The 8,665-nt window shown below is 41.3% G+C and overlaps 1 non-coding gene across 1 annotated transcript; it reads right to left on the reverse strand.

Moving 5' to 3' along the window:
* Positions 1-995: 995 nt before the first annotated feature.
* LOC120242862 lies at positions 996-1,097 on the reverse strand. Its single transcript, XR_005531172.1, has one exon. It is a non-coding gene; the product is annotated as a U6 spliceosomal RNA (small nuclear RNA).
* Positions 1,098-8,665: the final 7,568 nt, after the last annotated feature.

Raw genomic sequence — 8,665 nt, forward strand, 5'->3', positions numbered from 1 at the left:
GGTCCAATGGACCCCCATGATCCCCACACCACACTCAATGCTGTGCTGTGCTGCATCTCTACTTTCTTGCTCAAACAATGGAATTTAATGTTTATTTTTGAGAGACAGAGAGAGAGACTGAGTGTGAGCAGGGGAGGGGCAGAGAGAGAGGGAGACACAGAATCCAGAGCAGGCTCCAGGCTCTGAGCTGACAGCACAGAGCCCAAATGTAGGGCTTGAACTCACAAAATGTGGGATCATGACTTGAGCCAAAGTCGGACGTTTAACCGACTGAGCCACCCAGACACTCCTCAAACAATGGAATTTAAAATCAATATGTGCTTGTTGCAAAAATAGAAATGGCACATTTCTATATTTCGTCATTTTTTCCACTTGCTTTATCGTTTGCATGTTTCTCCCCAACTCCATACAGATACATGTATATAAAATGGTTCAAAGAGGGGCACCTGGCTGGCTCACTCAGTTAAGCATCCAACTTTTGATTTTGGTGCAGGTCATGATCTCAGTTTGAGTTCAAGCCCTGCATAAGGCTCTGCACTCGCAGCGTGGAACCTGCTTGGGATTCTGTCTCCCTCTCTCTCTGGCCCTCCCCTCCTCAAGCTCTTTTTCTCTCTCTCAAAGTAAATAAATAAACATGAAAATAAAATTAAATAGTTCAGAGAAAGTTTTTATATATATGTTATCTACATCTACATTTGTTTATATATCTATCTGTATATGTGTGTGTGTGTGTGTGTGTGTGTGTGTATCCTAAATATTTCAGTGTATATTTTCTAAGAATAGGGATATTCTATTACATAACCATAATGCCTGACAAAGTGCTTTTATCTAAGCTACCTCCATATGTCAGTTTTGTTAGCTGACCCATCAGTGTCCTTTATAGCATTTCCCTTCAGTACCGGCTTCAGTCTAGGGTCAGGTACCACATGTGACTGTCGTGTCTCTTTAGCCTCCTTTAATCTGGCATTTATGATGTTGATCCCCTGTCTACCCCACACCATTTCTTTTTCTTCACAAATTTGTGTGCCATCTTTGTGCAGGGGCAATGCTAATCTTTCTAATATTGTTCCAACTTTAAATATCTGTGAGTATCACATGCCATTTTGTTTTACAGCACATCCCTCATTATGTGTTTGGTGTTTCCCTGTGTGTAGATTGGTTCTATAATCTCAGCCAGAATGCTGCCCAGGTGAGATATGTCCTGTCCAAGGTACCACATCTGGAGTCACATGATGTCATCTGTCCCATGTAGATGATAATTTCGGACCACCTGGTCAAACTGTTGTACAATTTCTCCATTGCTTGCTGTTCGTTTTTCCCCCTTCCTTGACACTAATAGGCAATATATAGGGAGTTGCTTTAAGACTATACAACTAAGGGGCATCTGGGAGACTCAGGTGTTTAAGCATTCAACTCTTGATTTTGGCTCAGGTCACGATCTCACAGTTCATGCATCTGAGCCCCATGTCAGTCTCCATCCTGTCAAGGGTGACTCCAAGGGTGTTCGGTCTAAGTACTAATAGAATTGCTATTTGCTGAAATGGGAAAAATCAACAATTTGTTTTTGGGCATGTTAAATGTGGCATTTCTTTTAGATAACCAAATGGGTAGGTTGAGCAAATCGTTGAGTAAGTGAGTCAAACAGTAAGGTATGAACTTTGGGTTAGAGATAGAGATTTGGGAGTCGAGGGCACCTGGGTGGCTCTGTCAGTTAAGCATCCAACTTTGGCTCAGGTCCATGGTTTTACAGTTCATGAGTTCAAGCCCTGTATTGGGTGAGGTCAAGTCCTGCTTTGAGATTCTCTCCCTTTCTCTCTGACCCTCACTCACTCATGCTCTCCCTCTCTCTTTCAAAAAAAAAAAAAAAGAGAAAGAAAGAAAAAGAGATTTGGGAATTGGCAGTGAGTATGTGTAGTTTAGCAAAATAGATTTTATTTTTTAGAGCAGTTAGGTTCACAGCAAAACTGAGCAGAATGTACAGAGAAGGCCCATCCCTTGCCCCACACATTCATAGCTTTTGCCACTATCAACATTGCAGAGCCTGCTTGGGATTCTCTCTCTCTCTCTCTCTCTCTCTCTCTGTCCCCCCCCCCCCACCAAATAAACTTGGGGGAAAAAAAGACTACACAACTAATATCAGGCCAGCAACCATTGTTAGAGCCCCTTTCCCATGCCGAGCAACTGTGGGTTACAGACATGGCCTCTTTTCATCCTGGGGAGGCTCCTTCCATTTCTCATGACCACAAGCCTGTCTTCTCCTGGCTCAAAGCCCTCCCTTGGGGAGGCCGTATCAGGAGTGGGATCAGGTCTGCAGTTGTTAATGCTGTGATTAGGCAGCCGCAGATGGAACTGGAGCAGAGAAAAAAAGGAGAGATGAAATGTTAATTAGTGGGTCCTGTTGAGAGGGGGAGACTGCCTCCAGAAGCCTGGCTCAGCTCCTGGAAAGGGAGAAACAGACTGGAGGGGATGGACTAAGGGGGTTATAGTCATTCACCAGTAAAGTCTAGCCTGATTCTGTGAAGCTGAGCCCCTGGGCTCCGACTCTGTGAGCCTGGGGTCTTGTCTGCAAAATTCTCAGCATGCAGCGGGATCCGGGGACGTCTGAGGAAGGATGCGCTCTGGAGTGGGGCCAGCAGTTACCAAGGCTTCTGAAAAGACCATAAAATCCCACAGCCTCATGACAAAGAAGAACAAGCCCCAACTTTAACTGCTTCAGAGCCCTAGAGGAGCCACTTGAGCTCCTGTTCGGACCCCGGCCAGGCACAGCCATTCCAGGACAAAGTGGACGCCACAATGCCTGACAGAGCTGAGCTGTGCTGGAAACACAAAACTCTCCAGCCACTCACTGAGAAATTCTGCCCAGGACTGAGGGAACCAGGTTTTCATCCAGCTCTTCTGCAAAACAAAGCAAAGAAGTAAATAAAAGTGTCTTTATTATTAAATTCTATTGTATGAACCCCATATAGGCCTTTGACGGGACCCACCTTGAGTGGTGGGTCCTGTCAAAAATCAAACTCTACATACAATGAATGAAACAGAAAGATGAGTTTATTGCAAGGCTTTTAACTTGCAGACAGGAAGCTCAAGGCTATAGGAGAAAGGAGTTCAAAGTTTCTCACAGACAAGGGATATTTTCTGGGGTAAATGCAGAAGTCATTTGGCTATTTCAGCTGATTGGTGGTCTGGAGGTCGTCTTTCTTATTTGGATCAGGATAGATCAGTCAGGGGAACAAGGAAGTCCTGAGATGTCACCAACAGACTTGGTATTTGAGAATTGACTGCTGCCCCCTGCTGATTTCTAAGAAGTGTAAGTTCCTGTAAGGTTAGGTTAGATTTCCTTTTTTTTTTTTTTTTAATGTTTTATTTATTTCTAGGAGAGAGAGAGAGACAGCGTGAGCAGGGGAGGGTCAGAGAGAGAGGGAGTCACAGACTGAAACAGGCTCCAGGCTCCGAGCTGGCAGTCAGCACAGAGCCCGACGCGGGGCTCGAACCCACGAACCACGAGATCATGACCTAAGTGAAAGTTGGATGCTTAACTGACTAAGCCACCCAGGCGCCCCTGGATTTCCTTTATGTACCTATGTTGACCATTTCCATCTTGTCCCTGACAGAAGAGATTCCATTTTGGTTTGGTTCTATAGTCTCTGGAGAAGAGCTGCCAAGGACATGTTGGGAGGATGTCCTAGAACACAACAGCGCAGACATTTTTCTATCCAGCCATCCTTTCATTCATTCTTTCAACTGGTGACTATTTCTTGAGTAGCTATTATGGACCTAGAGACCTGGGACACTAAGCTGGACTTGGGGAGGGGGAAAGCTTCCTAACAATAAAAGGAGAAAGAATTCTATCCTGATTGGGTGAATAGATGAAATCTTTACGTTTCCAATTGCTAAGAAAGAATATAGCCTCTAATGATGTTTATAAATACAGAATCTAGAGTCTCCTAAAAAAAAAAAAAAAAAAAAAAACAACTATTTTTTCTTTCACTCTAGGGAAAGAAAATAAAGAAACATAGGCTAATCTTTAATTAGAATTGACCATTAAATCTGTGAGATATGGGGTTATTAAAAAGGTGGTATTTCATTTTGACATTGGGCTTTATAATGGACACAATGCAGACCCTAGAGTGATTCAGCGCTTTCCTATGCCCTCTGTCTTGAGCTTGTGGAAAATAGGTCAAATAAGCTGGAAGATGCCCAGAAGGAAGAAGCTGAAAAGAAGCTCACAGGCCAGCCTGTCTGGGGAGCAGAGAGTGAAGCCGTGAGACACAGGCTCTAGGAGAAGAGCCCCTACCTCTCCAGGGGACCGCCCTCAACCCCACACACAGCCATGGTGCTAACAGATGATGGATGCCTCAGTGGTCCTGTGCCAGTGGATTTTTAGGGAATGGAAGCAGCATGGCTTTTTCTGAACCAGTGCACAGACTTCTGGAAACAGCTGAAGTTTTGCTGTTTAAGGAATTAAATGGTTGGAAGCTCACTCATCCATTGAAAATGCTCCCCAGGATTACATTGAAATGTTGGGCAGGGGCTTTTCCTGGTACAGAGAAATTCCGGGGCTGGATGGCACACTGCAAAGAGAGAATCCAGAGAAAAAGCCCTGTTTGGGAGCCATTTCTGCAGGATGGGAGTGTGGTGTCTAACAGCCCGATTTCTCCTCATGGGGAATCACCCCACTCATATCCAAAGCTATGGAACAAAGTGTCTTCTTCCAATAAGGCCTGGGACAAGAGCTCATGCTTTTAGTAATTCTTGCTATATTTTCAACCAAGCTGATGCTCATGATGCTATTGAGAGGATGAAGCACACCTGGAGCCTAGTCTCTGTGGGAAAGCTGCCATTTGTCATCTTTACCAATACAGGACAAGGCCAAGAATCATAAAGCAAGAAAAACAAAATAAACCAACAAAACAACTGAGAAGCCAGAATTGATGTTGCAAGGTGTTCCATTGGTTTGGTTTTATTTGTTATACCCTGCCTATCTTCAAAAATAGCATTAGAGCAACTTTAGATTGTCTACTTGCAAAGTCTGTCATGGCTCAATTCAGAATCCATTTACACTAACTTGATATGCAATTCTCACCAGTTGTTTAAATTCTCAGAGATAAAAAGCAATAAATAATTAAATGTGGAAGAAGCTACTACAGCAGGTAGTAACTGATAACTGCAGGAAATGACAGGTGCCAACGAGAAGGGAGACAGTAAAACTGCGACATTGCCCCAAACTCAAAACCAGCCATCTGAGCCCATTTAGTGTAGGGTTAATAACTCTTGGAGTCCTAAATCTATTCTATATTGGGCAATTTGTTGATATTTTTGTAAATAACCTGGAGTCTATAGGAAAAGGTAAAATTATGTTCATTTTGCCTTATATAGGAAATTGTAATATATTTGTTTAAGAAGATTTTGTCTCACATTATTAAAATTCTAAAGGTTACTGTTCAAACAATTACACTTTCAAGTATTGGAAGACTTAGTTATCCAGACTCATGGTACAAGGTTCAGAGAAGCCCAGATAGCAAATTTGTAGCTTGAATGCAGGTGCATTTGGGGGTTTAAATCAGTTAAATCTTGGTACAAATTATACTTCTCATATTGAAAGGTATAATTTGGGACTTCACATAGACCTTTGCAAATGGTGAATCATACATGAGTCATACAGCAATGAATCAGAACCACAGGATCAATTTTTCACCTGGAATCCAGATGGGCTTTCAAATGGATTTGGTGCCTCCCTAAATTAAAAAGAAAGTTTAGAAATATAATTCAAGGTGTTTGATCTACTACAACTACATATCTTTTTGGTTTGGTTGGTTATGTCATGGACCCCTGAAATTGGCTGGGTGTAGGACACACTGACCATAGTCTTTGGCTGCTAAGAGTCCATTTCTCTTTTTACTTGAAGGAAATCATGGTGGAAAGCTGGGCTCTACCTCTCTTATAGAAGTCAGAGGGGCCCAAACATCTTAGCCCCAAAGGGTATGGGCATGTGACACAGCAGACCCAGAATTGGCCGTGCCCCTTGCATCCATAGGTAGTGCCAATAATTGGTGAAGTCTCTACTATTATAATTAGATAAAGAGGGATATTGGGGAAATGACTGCCATTGGAAAAAAAAAAGCAAGGTAGATTGTAGATCGATTGCCTGTGATGTGATGTGATATGTGTGTGACAGAAAGACCCCCAGTGTCATACCTTGGGGTAAGAGTGAAATGGAGACAGTATCAAAGAGAGGCTCTGAATCTGCTCTAACATTTATATATTAGGGTGAGACATGGGCTGAATCTAGTGATACAAAAGATAAACATAATTTTGGTAATCATCATCACAATACTGCCTTATATTTTTGAATACCCACTATGTGCTAAGGAATTAGCATGAATTTCTCATTTAATACTCATTGTTAACATGTGTAGTGCAACCTATTCATATCCCTATTTGACAACATCAATCACAACAAATCCAGAGATCGTTCTTAAATTCTCATTTTGATCTTTAGTGGCATAGAATATATTAATCTCTCCCTTCTTTGGTAGATTAACAACTTTGTTTTCTTAGGACACTGTATTCTTTGGTTATTCCATTTCCTGGCCATGTTGTTTCTTTTGTGGTCTATACTTCCTCTGCTCTCATCAGTTATGGAGGGTGGTTTCCTCTATCCTGACACTCTGTATAGGTAATCTCATAATTTATAATACCACCTAAACATTGGAGAAGCTCAAATAATAACAGTCTCTTGAGTGGTTTCTAGGTTTCAGGCTATCTGCTAAGTGTTTCGTATGTAACAACTCATGTAATGCCCAACATCTTGAAGTAGGTCCTATTTTCATCCTGGTTTTATAGATGAGGAAATGAAGAAGGAGAGGCTGCTCAGGACCACAATGCTAACAGAAGGTGGAGGCAGAATTCCAACCCATGTGGTTCAACTCAAGAGCCTGAGTATGGAGCTAGAGATTATACAACAATGGATGCCCTTTTTAAGAAAAATAATACAGGGTCGTCTGGATAGCTCAGTTGGTTAAGCATCTGACTTCAGGTCAGGTTATAATCTCATGGTTCATAAATTTGAGCCCATCGTCAGCCTTTCTGCTCTCAGCACAGAACCCACTTTGGATCCTCTGTCCCCTTCTCTCTCTGCCCCTTTCCTGCTTGCTCTCTGCTCTCTCAAACTAAAGAAATGAGTATTTTTTAAAAAGAAAAATAATATAAAATTACAAATGAAATTATTTAGAAAAGTGGACATTTATCTAGAATGAGAAAAGAAATCATAATATTGAAAATGTAAAGGGCTGACAGAGGCTTCTGCTTTTGGCTAAGATGGAGTAACAGACAGCACATTTTCTTCCTACCACATACAACCAACACCACCACAAAAAAAGTGGACCAAATAAATGAGCTAATTTTTCAAGAGACTGGATATCAAGCAGCAAAAGATACTAACCCCTAAGAAATGGGGGAAAACTCAAATAAACCTTACAATTGCCCTAACTTACTTCTTTGAGTGATTCTAGGCTGTAGTACAAAGAAGGGAAATCCAGCAGAACCTGGTGGATTTGCTGGATAAAGAGAGTGAGTTGGGAGTCTGGGACAAGGCAGATAAAGTTTACAGAGTACTAGAGAGGACAGAGCTGCACAGAGAGAAGGAATTCCAAAGAGCAGATGGTTCCCTTTAAGGATCTGGCAGAGCACTCACCAGTGTATGTGTGTGAGAAAACTACACAAGGCCAAAGAACCACCAAAAGGATTAGAATGAACCATACCTGAAGTTTGTACAGGGCCAAGAATAGTACCTATTCCCACCACACAGACTGGAAATCCTCAGAATTTTCAAAACATTAGATAAGAGACTCAGAAGCACCTTGCCTAACTACTGGGAAATAATTAGGTCTAGACTGAAGACTGGTTTGCTCTCACCTAAAAAATATCTTAAAAACAAGACGAAAAAGAATCAAACTATTTCCTAGTAATTTAACTGCATCTCAGAACACAACCAATGGTATTTGTAGCAATTCAAAAATATCCAGCAGCCACCAAGAAAAATTCATAACAAGTGGCATCCAATATAAAATTACCAGGTATGAATAGAAGCAGGAAAATATGATCCATAATAAGGAGAAAAAAAATCAGTAAAAGTCAACCTTGAACTTATACAACTGTTAGAATTGGTAGACAGGAGTATAGGGCAGTTATTATAACTGCATGACATATGTTTAATAACGTAAGTAGAGAGGCACCTGGGTGGCTCAGTTGGCTAAGCATCCAACTCTTGGTTTTGGCTCAGGTCACAATCTCATGGCTTTGCGTGTTCAAGCCCCACATCAGGCTCTGTGCTAATAGCACAGAGCCTGCTTGGGATTCTCTCTCTTTTTCTCTTTCTCTCTGTGCCCCTCCCCCACTTGTGCTGTCTCTGTCTCTCTCAAAATAAATAAAACTTTAAAAAAGTAGAGACATGAGAGTTATTAAAGAACCCAAGTTAAATATCTAGAGATAAAAACTATAATGCTTGAAGTGAAAAATATATTAGAATTAATGGCAGAATAATTAATTACAGAAGAAAAGAATAGTAAACTTTAAGACAAAGAGACATTTATTAATTCTGAAATGAAACAAAAAAAGGAAAAATAATTTTCAAAAATTGAACACAGCATCTATATACTGAGGGGCA

The sequence above is a fragment of the Hyaena hyaena genome, unplaced genomic scaffold (assembly GCF_003009895.1).
Source record: "Hyaena hyaena isolate Hyena2069 unplaced genomic scaffold, ASM300989v1 scaffold_317, whole genome shotgun sequence".
Taxonomy (NCBI): domain Eukaryota; kingdom Metazoa; phylum Chordata; class Mammalia; order Carnivora; family Hyaenidae; genus Hyaena; species Hyaena hyaena.